Source organism: Podarcis tiliguerta (genome assembly GCF_965153285.1).
Source record: "Podarcis tiliguerta genome assembly, chromosome: 5".
NCBI lineage: Eukaryota > Metazoa > Chordata > Lepidosauria > Squamata > Lacertidae > Podarcis > Podarcis tiliguerta.
Window position 1 is genome coordinate 77,070,482 of NC_139538.1, and position 21,080 is coordinate 77,091,561.

Below are 21,080 nucleotides of genomic sequence, written 5' to 3' on the forward strand. Positions count from 1 at the left end.
ATACACTTCCAAGGTTCACAGATGTGGCACTAGAGTAACTTGGCAATATGAGTTTCGTACAGCAGTGGAGAGTCAGATGTTGTTGGCCTCCAACTCCAACCAGCCCCCACCAGCATGGGAGTTGTAGTCCAACAATTTTTGGAGAGCCACACATTCCCCACCACTGGTCTAGTAGAAACCCCCTACAAAGTATAGTACAGCTGTACAATAACATAGAGTGTGATAGTCTGCTTTTACCCATAGTAAACCACTGACATCAATGAGCATGACTACATTAGCAGTGCCTTCTCCTATGGTCTTCCACCAGTAGCACATGTTGGGAACATTGCTGGAGGGGAGAGGGCAGCGCAAGACTAAAACTGCAGGCAGTGAGAGGCTTGGACAATAGGTACAGCATCTGCCATCTCCTGTTTTGCCCTTGCAAATGGCTTCTTAAATTAAGCATTGCCTTAATTTCGGAACATGTAGTTTGGCCCTAACCTCTGTCCATTATCATCAGCTGGGTCAGACCTCAACTATCTCCTTCAGGAGCCTTTGGAACCAAGAGAGGGTTTATCAGTATCCTAAAATCCAAGGGAGAATGGCTCTGATATTTATTTGTTTCTTCAAGTGTTTTTTTTTCCTGGGGGGACACAGGGGTACGCATACCCCTAAACATTTTGTGAATCTAAGTTTGGTCTATTGAGGGGCAGTATTTCAATATGAGTAGGAAAATGAGAGTACCCCTAAACATTTTTTTTTTTTTTAGGGAAAAAGCACTGGTTTGTTCCATATATATACTACATTTATCCTCCCCATTTCACCCTCACAACAACCCTGTGAGCTAGGCTAGGCTAAGAGATGGTGACTAGCCCAAGGTCACCCAGTGAGCTTCATAGATGAGTGGGATTCGAACCCTAGTCTCCCAGGTCCTAGTCCAACACTCTAACCATTATGCCATGCTGCCTTTCATTGATATGTAGGATCTGCAACAATATGCTGCTGTCTGGAGTGTTTATCCTCAGGATTCCTTTCCATTCCCTCTCTCTGTTTTTCCATTTTCACTCTTGAGTCAGCATTCTATGCCCACCGAGCATGCTTCGTCCTCACTGAGCTCTTTTAGTGGTCCTGCCCCCCCAGCAAGGGTTCTCCCATTTTTGCCATTCTTCTGTAAACTTTGCTGTTTCCCCAAGTCCACTGATGTCTGTTTCTTGGGTATGAGTGGTGCTGTTCTGGCTTCATAAGCAACACCATTCATAACCTGATCATTGGAACTAGAGGGAGAAACAGACCTCCCTAGGAAAGGAATTCTATAAACATATCTGAGTACCAATGTTATGCCCATTTTGACACATGCACCCCTTGTTGTTCCTTTCCTTCCTCTGCCTCCATGGCTTTATTTTTTTGCCCTTTTCCAATATATGTTGTTACCTGTTGTCCATTTCGAGGAGGAAACCCTTTCAACAGACACAGATTTCAAATAATGTTTGCTTGCTTTTCTGGAACACAGTGTGGGAGATTAAAGCCCAATCCCTGCCTTTATTCTGAACATCCTGGTTGTTATCAGTTTAGGACAGATGTAATGCCATTTTGAGGTTGCTAGTGTCTGTCTGTGTTATACCTTGAATTAAGCTTTCATTCCATTGTCTTTTGAGACGTTAGTAAAAAAAGAAGTCTAATTTTCAGGAATAAGGCTTTTTAAAAAATAAATAAATAAATGGTCTGATGAATATACTCTTTGCCTGATAATTTGCTCCTTTAAACAATTTGTAGAAAGTCAAATTTATTTTCTTTTTAATCATCTGCCATTTGTTTACATCCTCTCTATACTGGAAATGGTCCATCTTTGCAGCCATGTGGCTTCTGAACTGAAAACATCACATTGAAATATTGCTTTCTAATGGAAACAAGGAAATCTTTTGATTCCTTTCCAACATAAATTAGGTACTGAAAGCTGGTCTAGTAGCTAGAGATGTCGTATTTGCATGAGAGCTCTGTAATTCATTTAATCCTTCCTTTCTTTCAAGATGTCTGCTGCATCCACAATAACATCATCCAGTTCAACATTGGAGGGCATTGCACAGAACAGCACTCTCTGATCCCCTCAGCCCCAGCAAGCCTCTGCCATATCTGAGGCTCATAGATCCTCAAGGCCTGCTGTCATGTTTCTTCTGGTAAGGGCTCCATTTGTGGCCTGGAGAAAAATGTCTTCAAAAGCCACAAGCCAGGAGGACTCGCAAGCTCTGACCACACTATACACCAGGGGTGAAACATTTTTTAGCCAAAGTAGGTACAGCAACAGGTATGGCACTCACCTCTGTGCATTTAGTTAGGGGTTTCCATGCATACTCCCATTCTCCAGCCTCTCCCATGGTTGCCATGGTGCAGCAAAGATGTGGTTTGGGCCTCTTGAATTTCTGCCTCTGAGAATATTTGCTTTTTTCATGGCCAGTTCACTCCTCCAGCCTTCTGCTGTTCTGGTGCTCTTTTTTACCCCATTTGTTAGGGCTTCTTTTTCTTCATTATATTACCCCTGCCGATCAGGGACCATGTGGTGATTTTGACGATGCCACAAGGCTGCAAAACAAACCATCATTGGCTACCTTATGGCACCTTGAAGAGCAAACAAGGCTCGTTGATAGTGAACAATTGTGTCAGGATCATTAACACCATCACTTTCAACAGGTCAACATGCAGGTCACTTTTAGAACCAAACTGAAAAATCAACCAAGCAAGGGGAGCTATTGACCAAAATGCATCACTCTTTTGGCTCGGCCCTTGTTGGATATCCAGATAAGGATATCTGCATGACTGCTGACTCAGAAAACCAAACATACAACATACAAGTTTACCTGTAAGACAGGTTAAAAAGTGCAGAAAAACAAAATGCCTCTCTTACCTCTTTAGAAACCAAAGCGGGCATGCCAACACATCAAAAGTTCACTCGGTGCTTAAGGGTGTGAAACGAAAGGGTAATAGATAGATGTGTGGCGCATCAAGGGGGTTCTTCTCACAGCTTAACCCTTGGGGCAATCCTCTGATGAACTGGCAGTCACTTTTCATAACATGCATATGGATGAATGATTAAGATGGTAATCCTGACATGAATGTTCATGTTGCAAAGCCTAGTTGCTGAAAATCATTACAGAAAAGGTTCGCCTTGCTTCTTTAGCTAGGGTGTATTTAAATGAGCATTTTGTAGGTGGGTATATGAAGGATGGGGAACCAAAATTTTTCAGAGGAAAACCTTCTGAATTATATACCTATTGTATGGAAGCTGACAACTGGACAACAAATTCGATTATACATGTCCTAATGGTGACCAAAAGTCTGGTATTGATGATTTGGAAGAATAAAGATATGATCCCCTTTAATCAATGGATTGATGACATGACAGCACTCGCAAAATATGAACAGACTGCTTATCGCTGCAGGCATTGTTTGGACAAATATATTGACATTTGGAAAGTGTTTATACAGAATATAGTAATTTATAAATATATGTCTTATGGCAATAATATTATTTATATATCTATATAATAATGTATGGAATTGTAACTGATTATATTTAGTGTATTATACTATTTCATACAAAGATATGGCAGCCCCATGTGACATGCAACATGCAATCGCACCCAGATAAACAGGTGCTTGAAAATGTGCGCATCATACCATTGCACTCAACAGAGACCCAGGATTGCCTCTGGCACTTACAAGGTGTGACCAGAAAGTTCGGTGAATGGTCACAGAAATTGGACAGCGAGAAATATTTGAACGTACAATCGGCATAGCAAACCCACAAAATACTCACAATTGCGTAAGGAGATGAAGCTGTAACTCAAAAGACCGTGTATGAGTGGTTTAAGCATTTCCGTGAAGGGCAACAAACATGACCATTGGTCTAGCAGAGCATCGACGAGCAGAACAGTGGCAAATATAGAGTTCATGAGTTATTGATGTGGGATCAGCGGAAGAATTGCATATTCCACGTGAAATCACTACTGAGGTTACTGAGTTGTCCTACCCTCCACATTCTCCCGATCTGGCCCCACTGGATTTTTTTCTTTTTCCAAAACTGAAATCTGCACTGAAAGGGCACAGATTTTCCAACATTTCACACGTCCAAGCTGCTGTGATGAGGGAACTGAAAGCAGTATGAAAAAAGGGCTTCTCCAGAAGTTTCCAACAGTTCTATGAACGTTGTCAGTGGTGCATTGTGTCAGAGGGGGCCTGCTTTGGAGGCCTGTAAGGTATCTATGTTCGAATATTTCTCACTGTCCGATTTCTGTGACCATTCACCGTACTTTCCACTCACACCTTGTAAAAGCTGGCCTGTCATCTCGGACATGTTCCTCACTTTTAAATAAGGTACAATAGCCACCAGGGATGTGGGTGGCGCTGTGGGTTAAACCACAGAGCCTAGGACTTGCCAATTAGAAGGTCAGCGGTTCGAATCCCCGCAATGGGGTGAGCTCCCGTTGCTCAGTTCCTGCTCCTGCCAACCTAGCAGCCTGAACGCACGTCAAAGTGCAAGTAGATAAATAGGTACCACTCCGGCAGGAAGGTGAACGGCATTTCCGTGTGCTACTTTGGTTTGCCAGAAGCGGCTTAGTCATGCTGGCCACATGACCCGGAAGCTGTACACTGGCTCCCTTGGCCAATAAAGCAAGATGAGCGCCACAGCCCCAGAGTCGGTCACAACTGGACCTAATGGTCAGGGGTCCCTTTACCTTTACCTTTACCTTACAATAGCCACCAGAGAAAGACAACTCAATGGCAGGATGCAGACCTTCACCAGCAGCTTTGTATGGTGGTAGAGACAGGATTGACAGGGTTGGCAGTGTCCAGGTGCATGGCTGCAGAGTGGGCAGCAGTTTCCTAAGTAGGCCAATGACATCAAACAGTCCACTGGTGGTCACTAGATGCTGACTGACACACACACACACACACACACACACACACACACCTTTGGTGCCCACCAATTGCACTCAGTGGCATTGGTCATTGACTATCACTCTAGTTGCTCTCCAGTCACTTCTGCTGGCTTGCTGATCTCCCTGCTTTAGATGTTCCAGAAGTTCCAAGCATTCAGTTCTCATCCTTCTGAGGTTGCAGCAGAAGGCCAACGTTCCAGTTTGTCAAAGGCTCGGCAAGCCAAGATCTTAGGCAAGCTGAATAATTCAAAAAGAAGCCACAGGATACAATCTATTCCCCAACACAAGTCCACCAGCTTCAATGGATTTAAGATTAGTTCTCCAATGAATAACTTTGAATGCCAAATGTGATAATGAAAAAGAAAAATCTGCTCACAGCAAGTGCATGAAAGAAGGGGAACTGTATTTAACTTCATCTGGGGGAAAAAGAGTGAGGAAAAGATGCAAAGGCTATAATAATGGTTGGATTTGACGGGGAAAAAAATTATGAAACTCATTTATGCACTTCAGTATTACCGCAGTGTCAATTTGTTTCCTTGTGTAAAACTCAGAGCGTAAATTATACATTGTCACCCTCATTGTTGGTGACACGATTGTCCTGCATTCCAGCTGTGCGCTTTAATTGTAAGATTTATTTTGACATGAAAACACTGATCCAGATAAGGGGAGCAGAAAATGTCAAAGCAGAAAATAACGTGATCACACACACACAAAAATGAGGTTTTCAGAAATATTGGTCACAGTGGGTAGACAGACGTATAGGCAATTCTGCAGTGGCAATATAGAATAGTGATATCTCTGAGGCAGCTTAAAGCAAGCATGAAATGATTCCTTTTTTTGTAAAGAATAATAGCCATAATTTCATCTCTAATGGAACTTACACACAATAAAAAGTTGCTAAAATAGAAGAATGTCACTGGTTAGAGCAGTTGAAGGGTGTGTTATGTAGAATAAGCATTTTTTTAATATTTTTTTGAGGAACTGACAAGACCTGTGGGTTGAAACTTCCAAGACTGTATCAAGGCTAGAGCCAGTTCAGAACCACCCACTTTTGCTACCTGTGAAAATGTTTGCTTTTTCTTATACTTCACTTTCACTGTCATCGCCAGTGTAATAATAAGAAAGTCATATCTTATTGGCTTTATAGCACTGTGACATCACACCACTCACTGCATGGTTCTTGGCAGCATGAGGCCACCCATGCGATTCAATAAACATTGCCATCACATTCTGCCAGTGATAACATTATGCAAACGGATCTAATTGGCTACCATATTGTTGTGATTTCATCCTGGCTGCTGGGTGATCACTGATGGTGTATGTGATGGGATGATGAGCTGCTTGTGCGTAAAATGCAAGTCCCTCAGAGTTTGATCAGGTTTTCAAACCTCTCCCTGTGACGGAGCCCCTCCAGCATGGCTGCGTCAGTCGCTAGCAGAATCCGAAAGTGGTTGCTTTCGGAATCGTTTCCAACATAAAAGCTCCTTAACGGAAACACGTCTTCTGGACTCTCGGCGTGACAGTTTCCAGCGAGGAATGGGTGTCCCTATAGAAGGTCCTGAGACCTCCCCGCTGTTTTCGCTGGAAGCGTCTCTGAGCCATCCCTCCGACTCACCTTCCCTTGAAGTTCCTGCTCTCCCCCTACTGGTTCCCTCTTCAGCTGCCGCGTCTCTTTCAACCTCCGTGAGCCTTTGCACCTCCTGTCCTTCTGATGGCAGTTCCCTGACATCCACCTCCCCTCCAGGGCCCCCTTCACCCCCTCCCGTCTCCTCCCCTACGGGTTGTGAGGAGGTAAAACCCCTGAAAGAACCTTCCTCATCGTCCGAAGTTTCGAACACTTCCCTCCACTTGTTGCTGTCCCTGGTCTCTCGGTACTCCTCGTCATCGGAGTCCATTCCCTCTTCCAACTCCGACTCCGCGAATCCTTCCAGTTCCTCTTCCTCGTCGGTGGTGCCGAAATACTCCCTCCTAAACCTTGCTACCGGCTGTGGTTTCCTCGGGAATCGTAGGTGGAACGTTTCTGTTAAAACCTCGTCATTGACCTCACCTGCAGTCACCCAGGTGTTTTCTGACTCCGGTTCCCCTTCCCACGCCACCAAATACTCCACCTGATTTCCCTTCCACCTGGAATCGAGGATTTCCGCTACATGGTTGCTGCTTTCCCTTTCTTCCAAGGCTGGTCCCCTGGTGTGCTCCCCTTCACGTCCCCCCCGGTATGGTGACAGTAACGACCTGTGGAACACTGGGTGCAATTTCATGTGGTTGGGTAACCGGAGTTTGAAAGCCACTGGGTTGACCTGCTGAATGACCTCAAAGGGTCCCAATCTCTTGGGTCTTAATTTTTTACAACCCCCTTTGAACGGCAACCCTTGGGTTGACAGCCACACCTGATCCCCCACCCTTATGGTTTCACCTTCCCTTCTGTTCTTGTCTGCCTGCTTCTTATATTGTGCCTTGGCCCTTTCTAAGTTGAGCTGGAGCTGCTGATGGATTGCTTCCATCTCTTCTACAAAATGTTCGGCCGCTGGGACGCTCCATCTCTCGCCTCCATCCCCTGGAAATGCCCTGGGGTGACACCCGTAATTAGCCAAAAAGGGGCTCATCCCTGTGGACACATTCTCCGCATTATTGTAGGCAAATTCTGCCAGCGCCAACTTTTCGACCCAATCGTTCTCTCTGTCATTGACATAACACCTCAGATATTGTTGGAGGATGCCATTTGCTCTTTCCGCCTGCCCGTTGGTTTCAGGGTGCCGGGCAGTCGAAAAATTGACTTCCACGTGCAGCAAGCTCATGAGCTTCCTCCAGAACCTGGAAGTAAATTGTTTGCCGCGGTCTGAGATCACCCTCAAGGGGGCGCCATGCAACCTAAAGATGTGTTCTACAAACAACTTCGCTGTTTCTTCCGCTGTGACTGCATGTGAGCATGCTACAAAGTGGCACATCTTAGTTAACAGGTCTACTACTACCATGATGGCTGTTTTCCCCTTGGATTTCGGCAGATCTGTCATAAAATCTATTGATACCGCTTCCCAAGGCCGTTCTGGTGTGGGTAATGGTTCTAATAACCCTGCCGGCGCCCTTCTTTCCCCTTTGGCTCTCTGACATTGGTCGCACCCTCTTACATACTCCTTTACATCTTCCCTCACCTTGGGCCACCAAAACTCCCTGGTAACCATCCACATGGTCTTGTGTTGCCCAAAATGTCCCGCCGTGGGGCTATCGTGCAACTGCTTGAGTACTCTTCCCCTCAATTCACCTTCTGGTATATACAGTGCCCCTTTGTAATACAATGCCCCATTTCTTTCCTCAAAACCTTCGGGGCTCTCGCCCTCCCCCCTGAGACCTCTGAGCTTATCCTGGGCATACTCATCATTTTCCGTTTCCTCTACCAGTTCTCGTCGCCCCACCAGTGCCGCCCCACACACCCAGCGGTCCTCAGGGATGACATGTCTCTCTTCGATTGCCCCCTCCCCCTCCAAATACTCTGGTTTGCGTGAGAGAGCGTCCGCCCTGACGTTTTCTGGGCCTGGCACATAACAAATTTCAAAGTGGAATTTGGAGAATTCCTGTGCCCATCTCACTTGTCGTTGGTTGAGCACTCGAGCTGTTCTCCAATACTCCAAATTCTTGTGGTCGGTGCACACTTGCACCTTGTGTTGTGCCCCAATTAACAAATGTCTCCACCTCCGGAACGCTTCGTGAATGGCGAGTAGTTCCCTGTCATACACCGTGTAGTTCCGCTCGGACTTATTCAGCTTCCTCGAGAAGAAGGCACACGGTCTCCACTCCGACGTATTCCTTCCCGGTTGAAGAAGTACCGCCCCGATCGCCCGGTCGGACGCGTCTGTTTCCACTCTCATGGGTTTTCGTAAGTCCACATGCAGAAGTTGTTCTTCCGAGGCGAAAGCCCTTTTCAGTTCTTCAAATGCTCTCTCCGCCTCCGCCGTCCAAACAAATTTCTTCTTGCTGCTGAGGCAGTCGGTGATGGGCGCCGTCAAGTGTGCAAAGTTCTTGATGAACTTCCGATAAAAGTTCCCAAACCCCAGGAATCTTTGCACATCCTTCTTGGTCTTCGGTGTCTTCCATTCCAGTACCGCTTGGACCTTGCCTGGATCCATGGCCAATCCTTTGTCTGACAAGCGGTACCCCAGGAATTCCACCTCCTTGGTATGAAACTGGCACTTCTCCAGTTTCACCCACAGCTGATTGGCTTGCAGCCTGCCCAACACTTCTCGCACGTCCCTCACATGCTGCTCCTCATCTTCCGAATACACCAACACGTCATCTAAAAAGGCCACACAATTCTTGTAGAGCAAAGGTCCCAAGACGTGGTTCATAAAACTTTGAAAGCACGCCGAGCCTGCTTGTAGACCGAAGGGCATAACGAGGTATTCAAATGCTCCCAAAGGGGTGAACATGGTGGTCTTCCATTCATCCCCCTTCCTTATGCGTATCAGATTGTACGCCCCCCGCAGGTCCAGTTTTGTAAAAATCTTCCCCTTCCTCACCCTGGTCAAAATGTCATCCATCCGGGGCATAGGAAAAGCCAGGGGTTCCGACACTGCATTCAGGGCCCTAAAGTCAACTACAAGTCTCGGCTTATCTGTGTCTTTTTTGTCCACAAAGAACACTGGGCTGCCCCCCACCGCTCGGGACTCTCTGATGAAACCTCGCTTCAGGTTTTTGTCAATGAACTCCCTCAACTCCTGCATCTCCCTGTCTGACATGGCGTACAGCTTGCCCACTGGGAGTTGGGCCCCAGGGAGTAGGTTGATTTGACAGTCAAAGGGTCTATGCGGCGGCAGTTTGTCTGCTTCCCTTTCGCTGAATACGTTGCTCAGATCTGCGTATTGCGGGGGCACCTTCCCTTTATCCATTACTTCCATCCCGGCTAGGGTGACTCTGGCTCCTCCCGGGACCTTCCCCTGCTTGCAGTGTTCCAGGCAATGCGCTGATCCAAAGGAGACCACCCTCTGATGCCAGCCCACTAGCGGATCGTGTAGCGCCAGCCAGCTCATCCCCAAAATGATGGGAGCTCCTCCCAAGGTGGCCACATTAAACACTATCCGTTCGGTGTGCCTTGCCACCCTCATTATCATCGGGACTGTCTGTTGGCTAACTTCTCCTCCCAACAGCTCTCTGCCGTCAATCGTGGTCACCTGCAAGGGGTTACTTAAAGGGATGGTCTGTATCTGGTGCTCCGCTGCAAACTCCTTACTCATGAAATTACAGGAGCTGCCTGAATCCAAAAGTGCCTTGATCTGTAGTGGGTGTCCGTTTGGTAGCTCTAGCAACACCTCTATCACTAAAGCAGGTCTGGGAGGGTCTGGCGTGGGCACTTTCACTGCTCTTTGGCCTGGCTGCTGTGCCCCAACGGTGGCAGCCAGGCGTTGGCTTTTACTTGCTCCTTGCTTTCCTCCTCCTTCTCCCCAACAGCTCCTGCCATCCCTTGCCATTCCTTTCTTTGCGGGCAGACTCTGGCAAAGTGCCCTGGCTGTTGGCAGAGAAAACATTTCTTGGCGCTCTTTCCCTCCTTCTTCCGCCCTTCACTGGGATTTGAAACTGTGCGCGCCCGTGCTGTTCCAACTTCCATCGGCTCTCCCGGCGGGAAAGGTGGCTCTGGAATGTCTGGAATGCAGAGCTCCCTCCAACGTTCTCCTTTCCCTTCCCGCCTTTCCAAAGCCCTCGCTTCCTGACGCGCTCCTATGGCCAGCGCGGATTTGGTCAGCTCATCCATAGACTCCGCCCTGGGCCCCCGGGAAAGTTCATCTTTAAGGGCCGAAGAAAGCCCCTCTTCGAAAAGCATCTGGATGGGTTCCGTTGATAGGTCCCACCCCAATTTATGAATCAACATAGTAAACTCAGTCCAGTACTCACGGACAGATCGGCTCCCCTGTTTGCAATCCATTAACTGCCTCCGCGCCACTCCCTGCTCAATGTCGCTGGAAAACATCAGGTCCATGGCACAAAAAAACTTCCTCGTGTCCTTTAGGATCTCATTATTCACTGCCATCAGGGGTCTAACCCAGTCCTTCGCCCCCGATTCGAGATGGCCAATTACAAAAGCCACTCGCGATTCCTCGTCGGGGAAGTCATCAAACTGCAGGTTGAGAGCGTATTGCATCTCTGTTCTAAAGGCATGATAGTTTCTGGGATCCCCCCCGAATTTCTGCACCAATCCTGGCACCTTTCTGGCGAGTGGGGTGGCTTTCTCCTTCCCCTTTTCTGCATCCTGAGCCCTCCTCTCCTCAAGCCTCGCCGTTTGCATGGCAAGCTGGATCTCCAACGCCCTGTACCTTTCTTCCAGGCTTGGACCCCCTCCAGCTGCTCCTGCTCCTCCGGTTCCGGCTGGGTCGCTCATGATGCCTCTCCCTGCACAAGCTGGCTTTCGGTGACTTTCGGATTGCTGTGATGGGATGATGAGCTGCTTGTGCGTAAAATGCAAGTCCCTCAGAGTTTGATCAGGTTTTCAAACCTCTCCCTGTGACGGAGCCCCTCCAGCATGGCTGCGTCAATCGCTAGCAGAATCCGAAAGTGGTTGCTTTTGGAATCGTTTCCAACATAAAAGCTCCTTAACGGAAACACGTCTTCTGGACTCTCGGCGTGACAGTTTCCGGCGAGGAATGGGTGTCCCTATAGGAGGTCCTGAGACCTCCCCGCTGTTTTCGCTGGAAGCGTCTCTGAGCCATCCCTCCGACTCACCTTCCCTTGAAGTTCCTGCTCTCCCCCTACTGGTTCCCTCTTCAGCTGCTGCGTCTCTTTCAACCTCCGTGAGCCTTTGCACCTCCTGTCCTTCCGATGGCAGTTCCCTGACAGTGTAGCATCACCAACATGGCCAATCCAGAGAGGAGGAAAAAGCCCCATATGGCCAATCCATGAAGGAGAGACAAATTTCTCATTTCCACCAGAATTGTGAGTATTTGGTTGTTGTTGTTTTTTAAAAAATGACTGGTGTAACCACAAGATTAATGTTCCCACAGGGTTATGGGTTTAGTTTTAGGTTTTTCCTCAGACCTTGGGGAGACAAAAAAGTCATAGGTTTGGCTCCTACTAACTAGACTTCTCTAGAGGGAGCAACCTTAGAGCCCTACCAGCAAAGCAAGAGAGGTGATTTTTCACTAATTCTCCCTTCCCTCTACAGCCGCTTTTGCACCCCCAAATCTGTCCTGGAGGGTTGGGGAAAAGGACCAAAGTGATACAACATTAAAGGACTCTGTCTTTTATAGCCTGAGCAAATGTCAAGGCTTGCTGTCAGATAAGAGCCATCCCAGAGTAGTTTTAATGTATTTCTTTTTTTTTTTTTCCTGGAAGCCGCCCAGAGTGACTGTGGATGGGTGGGGAAGAAATAATAAATTATTATTATTATTATTATTATTATTATTATGCTTGAAGAGATTAGATTGCTGCTCATCATCTGCCTCAGGTCAGCAGGTAGATGGTAGAAGGACCTATTGAGGGAGCTCAATAACTGGGCAGGTTCTTCTGTATATTAGGGGAATTGTATACAGATGTGTACATTAGGAGAAATTCACTGATAAATTTTCATGGGAATGTAAAAAGTAAAAAAAAAATATGTGGAATTCTGGAGAACTGAACTTAAGACTGAAAAAAATGAGCAACAGAGAGAAACTAAAATGGACAAATTCTCTCATCCCTACATGCGGGCACGGACATGCGTTGATAGAGACCAGTAATCCCTTGTAAAGTGAAGTTAGGCACTTCCTCCTTCATGATCAGTAGCAAGATACATATGTATATGTCAGGGGTTCAGGAGCAGAGGCACAGGAGAGGGAGGAAATGGAGAGCGAAGGGGAGGAGTCCGAAGGAAATGTCAGCGATGACAGCGATCCGAGGTCTCTGAGTCTGTCCAGTGAATCAGAGGATTCACAAAAAGGGGCTCCCATGGTCAGGGCAAGGGGAGTACCCAGGGGGGCACTTCAGGGAGAAGGGGCCAGAGGGGACTCAGAGAGCAGCAGCTGGAAATCTGGACCAGCGTCCACACCAGAGGGAAGTAGGGGGGAGGAGTCCCAGGCATCGGGATCAGGCGGCGCGCTACCAGCGGGAGAACATGAGGCAGGATTGACCACGCCTCCGTCAGGGAGCGAGGAAACGGTTAAGAGGAAGGTTAAACGCGCGCGCGCGCCAAGTTCAAATGTACAGGAAGGCGGCACAGTTGGCAGCCCGGGTAGGGAGCCAAGTCCTAAAGCCCGCCGAAGAGAGCGGGAGGAGTCAGGAGGGTCAACGTCTGCGTCAGAGGAGTCCAGGAGGGAGGAGACCCCGGGGGGCAGCAGGACCCAGAGGAGAAAGGAGAGAAGGGAGAGGTGGAGTAAGATTAGAGTCTTAAACTGGTGTACAGGGGGCGGAGATTCAGACGGAGCTTCGCCGGTCTAGACTCTAGACGTAGAGCTGGGGCGCTGAAGCTTGGAAATGGAAACTATTCTTCAATAAAGACTTTGATACTTTACTACCGGCTAGCGTTGGTCCTTTGTGAGCTGGGACCAGGAGCCAGCTCTGACAGTATATTTTTTTTTCAGGAAAGAAACTAACCAGTACCTTGGGAACTTCACAGTGTACAAAATAGCACACTGCCCACTCGACGTTCCTTCTGGGGTGGGTGGGGGGAAATCCCCTCTAGCCAGGTTTAAATAGCTACTGTCGCTCAGGAGAGTAATTTGAAAGGATAAAACACCCTGAGATTTGCAAACAGACTTATGTTTATAGATATTGTGTTTGCAGTTGGAATATCACTTGTATTACCTTACTGGGAATTGAGAGTGTTAAAAAATAATTATTATAGATTGATATTTAACTTGGCAGGTTTTTGAATTTCATCATCAAGATCATGCTGGGACCTAGATACCTTGCCAGGTTGTGTGTGTGTGTGTTTTAAAAATATATATTTGTGGGCATCAAGATCCTGTTATGCAGCTATTAATCTATCATTTCTGGATCAGACCTCGGGATACAGTGGTGGGACGTGTGTTTCACTAGCAGTTAAAGCTATGCTTTCCCCATAGTTTCCTTCCTTCCTTCCTTCCTTCCTTCTTCCCTCCCTCCCTCCCTCCCTCCTTCCTTTTTTCTTTTCATTGAGATTCCATCAGTTACATAATAAAGAACAGCTAACACAGGATACAAGTTGGCATGTTGAGCATATTAATACCGTTTGACTCCTTACAACCGTTTCCCTTTTACAACATCACTAAGCTTTGACCTTACTTCCTAAGTAGATTGGACCAATAAAGAACCCTGAGCACCAGGAGAACACCTTTCACCAGCCTGCCCAATGACAAATGTTCTAAAGGCATGTCAATGTGGGTGCTAGCTGTGTGCCAGGCCCAGATAAGGTCCTTTATTAAGGTCCCATCTCTATCCATTGCTAAATGGTACAAGAGAATAGGACCCATTAACTGATAGCCCACTCCATACCATTCTGTTTCCAAGTTAAAATGACTTTAGCTTAGGACTCGTCTACATTTCCGCTTGTCCCATGCCTAGAAAGCACAGGGGTGAGTGGTTTTACCTTTACCCTGCTGCTCTCCCCTGGAAAACCATCTGATTTGCACTTTATTGCAACAAACAACAATCTACAGAACACCGCATTGTTGGGGTACACAGTGACTTGCCACCATTGATCTGCTTGATAAATTATTTCAGAATAGAGATACATTAACTGAGAAATGATTGACTAGACATTTAGAAAGCACGTCAACTGACAAATGTTAGGGCAGGCCAAAGGCATTTGGCCACTCAAAAATAAGATGGATGGTTATTTGTCAGCAATATGAAAATTGCTGAATAGGAAGCAGTTCATAAGAACGTGGTGGAAATGATAATCTGCTATTTATTTATGAAATACAATTATGGGGTGTGTGTGCTAAGAGGATATAAGCTACTTGCACTAGCAGGCAATGGAAGGGTGCATCCAGTTAAAGTTAGGGGAGCACATTTGTAAGCGCTTCCTGTGGGGACATTTCAAAGTTTAACAACCTGTATTTCCCGTGATTTGCAAATGCTGCACATATTTTTGTTTTAAACTCTGCTGGGGGCTCTTTTGACTAGAAAGTGAGTCAAGCCCCGATATTATTTAGAATTTGGGCAGTCAGCCATTTTTCTTTTGAAGTTTCCCCCACACATGGGACAGCAAGACTAAATTGGTCTTCATTTAGTTATTTCCCAACAGCATGGGGCTGGGCAGAAAGAGTGCAATGGAAGAATGGGATTGGAAGCTGTCTGCTTCCCATTCACTGGACTGATTATCTGAAGAGCCAGAAGGCGGTGATAACCACATGCATGTATCTTGTATATCTGTGTGTGTGTCAGGATAGCCACAGTTGCTATAAGCATACAGCTGCCAACTGATTGCCAAGAACAAATGCAGCTCCTGGCCCCCCGAAAGGTTAGCCAGCCTTGAGGTAAGAGCTACAGTTACTCAGGCTTATTTGTCACCATGCTTCTTATTTCATCCACTTCTTCCTCCCTGTTCCCCTTGTCAGATTGCTCAGAAAAGTCAAACGTATACAGCAGAAATGATTGATGGAGGCTCATGGGGCACACAGTTTTGCATAGCTGGCTCTGAGGAGGGTCGGCAAGCCAGCTTGACAGCAACCAATCAGAAAGGCTGGTGGTAAACAGGAGGGAGAGAACCCTTATTTACCATAAAAGAAGGCAGCAAAGACAGTGGAGACAATGGAGCAGGGGGAGGCTAAATTAATAGTACTTGCTCCCCTATTCCATTTACAGTGGTACCTCGGGTTACAAACGCTTCAGGTTACAAACACTTCAGGTTACAGAGTCTGCTAACCCAGAAATACTACCTCGGGTTAAGAACATTGCTTCAGGATGAGAACAGAAATTGTGCTCCAGCGGCAATGGGAGTCCCCATTAGCTAAAGTGGTACCTCAGGTTAAGAACAGTTTCAGGTTAAGAACGGACCTCGAGAACAAATTAAGTTCTTAACCTGAGGTACCACTGTACTGCCACTCAGTCGCTGTCATCCCCTTCCTAGCTTCAGAAAGTGGGGTGCCATGGGAAAAGCCTCTGGTGATGAGGCACATAAATAGAGCACATGAACATCAACAGAAAAAGGCTAAGACATTAGCATTTCTGGAGCAGACCCAGAACTCCTTGCCTTCTACAAGATTCTAGAGCACTGCTGGGCATGCATGTTGAATTGCAAAGGCCTGCTGGCATAATAAAGTCTTCAAGAGACACCTGGAAGCCAAAAGCAAGGATGCCTGCAGAATCTCTGACTGCAGAGTGTTCTGCAGCATGGGACCAGCAGCACTATTCGCCCAACTTCTGACTGAGGCCTATTGGGCTTCTATAACTTGGGGATTGATCAGCCTCTGGATGATCTCAGTGATTGGGTCGGGCGGTCCTTAAAGTATCTTGGATCCAAGTTATTCAGGGCTTTGTATGCCTACACAAGAACTTTGAACTTGGTGCAGTTACCTTTAGAGTGTTTTGCAGCAATTGTCTTGGTAATATTTGCAGCAAGCCTGTACATCAACATTTTTATTCTCTTTCTAAAAATGGAAGGAAGCAATGAGGCTGAGAGAAGAATAATGGCTCACTTCCCGCACCCTCAACTAGCTTGTGGGAACATAGGAAGTTGCCTTATACCGAGTGAGACCATTGGAAGCTTCACTTGACTAGCAGCCACTCTCCAATATTTCAGATTGGGTGCATACTCCCAGCTAAACCTTGAGCTGCAAGGGAATGAACCTGGGACCTTCTGCATTCAAAGCAGGTGCTCTGCCAACGCCCTGTTGTCCACTGAGCTCCCTTTGTGGCTGAGGAGAGATTTGAACAAGCCACTCTTCCCACAGCAGAGAGCACACCCTCTTTGTCACTCTGCTCCTGTATCAGCTCTTGCTTTGCAAATGAGATCCCTTCACCCTGAAAGTTCTCAAACCAATTCTTGGTTGATCTTGTAGCATCCTTGCCTTCTTTTGTAAAGTTGGCACATTCCCGGAGAAGTAATTAAAGTGCCTGGTTTTTGTGTGCATTTTGATTTACTTATCCAGCACGAGTTTTTTCGCCTGAAATGAGCAAAGCCTTAATGGCATTGACAATTGGAATATGCAAGAGATAAGGCATTTCAGCGAGACATGTGGATGGAAAGCTGTGGCCCCCTGGCTTATCTAGGGAAATGCTGAGAAGCAAATCCCTGGGAGGTTGGTGATTTCAATTAGCCCAACCAAAACAGCTCCAATTTATCTTTTCCAAGAGTGGATCTTCCAGAGACTTTGAATTACCAGGTACAAAGCGGGAACATTTCACGAGTGCTTGAGCACAGGGCCGTCAATTTGGGAAACAATCTTATCTTTCCTACTTTGCATACAACAAACCCTACCTCATTAAAGAAATCTTTATTTGGAAAGAATGAGGTTTAAAAGGTGCTTTCCTAGCAGAAATAGTGGGTGGCGAGTAGAATCAGAAACCACCAAAGGTAATGTAAGGTTTCAGCCACTTTGAGCTGATGGATTAACACCATTCATAGGATCAAGGTTTCAGAACGCTTTGCTCTGCTTCCCTTAGTGCTATATGTGAAACATGACTAATAGGTGGGATCATCTTAATAGATGGTCCTGGTTGCGGGCAGGCTCCTAACTCGGTCCCCTCCACCCTGGCATGGGTGGAGCCATCACCCTCATGCAGGGTGGCACCATGATCACCCAGGGCTATTGCCCAATCAATTTGAATGGGTGATCATGGAGGAATGTATAAAAGCAGCACCACGACGTGTGCCAAGCACCTGCTTCACGCTGCCAAACACACACACACCCTCCCTTTAATTTAAGTGTCCTTTGGCCTTGCTTTGGACTTTGGTTGGTTGCCCTTCTTGGGTTGGGGACCGGGTAGGAATTTTTCCATTTGGCGAATTGGCATGGGCCACTTGGTTTTTGCATACCTCTTAGCAATTGTCACAACTTTGTAAGGTTTGGCGATTAGGCATTGGCTTATTGTTGAGTGGAGGAGGGAACGTCAGCCATCACCTGCCCCTCCATTTCAAGGGTATTCTGTTAAAGGAATCTGGGGCCTGGATCTTGTCCGAAGTACGCTTGATGGGCTAGGGCCATGCCAGGCCTCTGGGAACACCAGGGGAGATGCAGGCGGGTTCCCCTGAAGCAATTTCCCTTTGGGTGGTTTACCCTTACAGACTTCCTGCAAAGGGGGCAGGAGTCAGAGATAGTCTTTTGCCAATGCCTAAGCCAATACCGCTCTCATTTCCTGTAATCAATAAAGTTGTGGCCAAAAAAATTGCCCAATAACCTTAAGCAAAAATTCTGTGTATGTGTGAATTTCTTTATGCCAATGGGGGTTGGCTTGAGGGTTTTGCCTCACAACCATTGCTTAGGGTCCTTCTCCCTAGTCTCATAAAAAAAAGAGAGAGACAACACTTAGCTAGTTGCCATTCTCACCAAATCTTGAGCACTTCCAGACTGTCCACTATTTTTGGGTGCGTGTCAACCACACACCCATAAATTCAGGGTGCAATCCACTAAAGAATGGGAGGTTTTTGTGTAAGAAACGGTCTTCCCCCAAAGTTCAGATTTACTGTGTTAAAGAAAGGGGGGATGCACCGGAAAGTATGGCATAACACTTGCATTGAGGCCACATCATCTAACCTCCCTACAAACAAATCAGAATGAATGCTCACTAAGCTGTCAGCATCATCTAATCTCCCCGCAAACAAGTCAGGAATAATGCACAATAAGTAGTACATCTGAAAGAGCCTCCTGTGATTTCCATATGTTAACTGTACATGGTTTATGTTGTGGCAGAAACATGGAATAATTCAGCTCATAAGAGCAGTATCCTGAAAGAAAACATCCTTATTTTGTGTGTGTGTGTGTGCGCGTGCGCTAGCTCTTACTAGTCATATTTAATGTGCTTTTTATTTAACGAAAGGTATCAGTGTATAATCCGAGCTATAAAATATGCTTGTTGACCTAGTGAGCTGTTTCTATTTAGGAATATTTAGCACAAACCACTGGGAGAGCAATCCACCATTTTCCCTTATCAGTCCCTTCAAGCCACTGGCCTAAATAGCGATTACATCAAAGGAATAATTTGGAGAAACCTCTGAAGGCACGAATTGCTTTGAACCTTATTATACTGTACCAGTAAGATTAATTTGCTCCCATTGATCTCCTCAAAACTGTTGTAATGATGCTAGGCTGACAAGTTAAATACTTTGGGAAAGTGAAAAAAAAAATGCTCATTATCTTCCTTGAAGGATGATGATAAAGTAGAAGTGTGAGGAAGCTCGCCCTAGAAGTAATTGAACGGAGCCTGGCCATCGGTACATCCAGAAGTCCTTCCTATGAGCATTGGTGATTGAGTTAGGAGGAAGAAAAATCTACTAACAATTAATAGGCTGAGGGAAGCCATGGAATCTTCCCCTTTGATTTAGGATACATTGTACTGACCAGGTCATACATGAGATAGAGCTTATCACATGCTTGTGATAATGATGAAAATATAAAATCCAATACAAATATTTTTTAAAAATAAATTGATTTGGCATCTTATGAAGATTATGCTGCAACCCCGCAGCAGCCATTTTCTGTTATGCCAAATGCCCATGGCAGCTGTTTTGTAATATACCATGTCCCCATGGTGGCCTCTACTTGTGGAGGCCCTCTGTCCAACTTAGTATTACTTGCATGCAGTGGTTGAGGGTATGTGGATTAGTTTAGTCTGCATCAAAATACAAACTGAACCAGAGCAGTCTCTAATAGCCCTCTTCTCTTCACCCCTGTCTTTATTCGTCACTCTTTTCTTCTGTTCCACACCCCTCCACTCCTTTCTGCTTCTTCTCTAGATTCATCAACAGGATGCCCAACAGTTATGTAAGTGGGGGTGGAGGAAAAGCCTCTGAAAACTCTGAAGAAGATGAAATCTTCCATTAAAGCTTAACTCTAAATGCAAAATTCTTCCCCTCTTTTTTTTTTTCCTGAAAGAAGAAGCCACAAGGCTAAGGAGAGATCTGCTTGAAGAGATGAAAGGACAGAGGGGATTATGTGGGAAATGGATATTTCAGTATAAAACCTTAGCAACTGTCTCCAACCTGATAATGATCAAAATATCATGGAGCAATTTAATTTCTCATTTTCAGATCTAGGAAATGTCCTTCAGCAAGAATGCATTTTCTTCACAGTGTATTAAATATACTAAAAAGGAAAAAAAAAAACTTTCAGTAAAAGTCTTGCAGACTTGTATTGTTTTATCCTTTTTATTCCTTGCCTTTTTAAAAAAAACAACAGCTTTATCTTCTATCTTCTTTGCAAGGGATTCCCACTGGGATAATAGTGTTGTGGCTGTCAGACTCCCCTTTCCTTTATTATTTAGGACAGGCATAAACATAAAAGCACAATAGATACTCTCCTTTCCAGACATTTGGACCAAGGAAGAGATATATCTCATGTCACCTCCAATTAGTGCTGATCTGCAGGGTGGCGGGTCGAGGGGGCGGGGGCAGTTTTGCAAAAAGAAAAGAAAAAAGAAACTTTTTATTGAAATCCAAAAGGTGGGAGCTTTGGGTAATTCTTTTTCATTGAGAAAGGGATTCGAGGCTGCTTGATTCCTTAGAGTGGTCACTGAATGGTGCAAACATCACCTACATGATCACATGATGCTCTATCACCAAAGCTCAGTTCCTATATGCATGGATCACCAATAAACTTTGCCTGATGGTGGAGCAACATGGGTGCCCTCTGCCCAGCCCACTAAAGAGATTCTATCGCTTGTAGGTTGGGGACTTTGCATGATTACTCAATCCCATGGAGGCCATTTTTTAAAAAAATGTAATTAGACATTTGTGAAAAGTCAGACTCAATGGGCAGGATTCAACTAAGCTGTTGTGTACATGGAATAAACGGAGCGTGGTGAGTTCCTGACCCCCCCAGGTGGAAATAACGACACATGACACAATTATTAAGGTTAATGGGCTTAAAAAAGGCCACAACTTTATTGGTTACAGGTGAAGAGCAGTATTGGCTTAGGCATTGGTCCTAACCGACTATATCTGACTCCAGCCCGTCTGCTTAAAGTCGGGGAAGGTTTAACCACCAGTAGGGGGAGTGCTGCTGATGCACATCAACTAGGAACACCCCTGGGGTCACAGCTAGGGGGCATGCCTTGGGCCCTAACCTCCTT

General features: G+C 46.0%; 1 long non-coding RNA gene across 5 annotated transcripts in view; it reads left to right on the forward strand.

Annotated features, from left to right (window-relative positions):
* LOC310677802 overlaps nt 1-19,976 on the forward strand; it is a 35,059-nt gene extending 15,083 nt beyond the window's left edge. The window contains exons 5-6 of one of the 5 annotated variants that reach the window (XR_014511465.1): nt 2,007-2,153; nt 19,747-19,976. This is a non-coding gene — a long non-coding RNA (uncharacterized lncRNA). The remainder of the gene's footprint in view (nt 1-2,006; nt 2,154-19,746) is intronic. The other 4 variants (XR_014511464.1, XR_014511466.1, XR_014511467.1 and 1 more) reach the window with 4 other exon arrangements.
* The last annotated feature ends 1,104 nt before the right edge of the window (nt 19,977-21,080 follow it).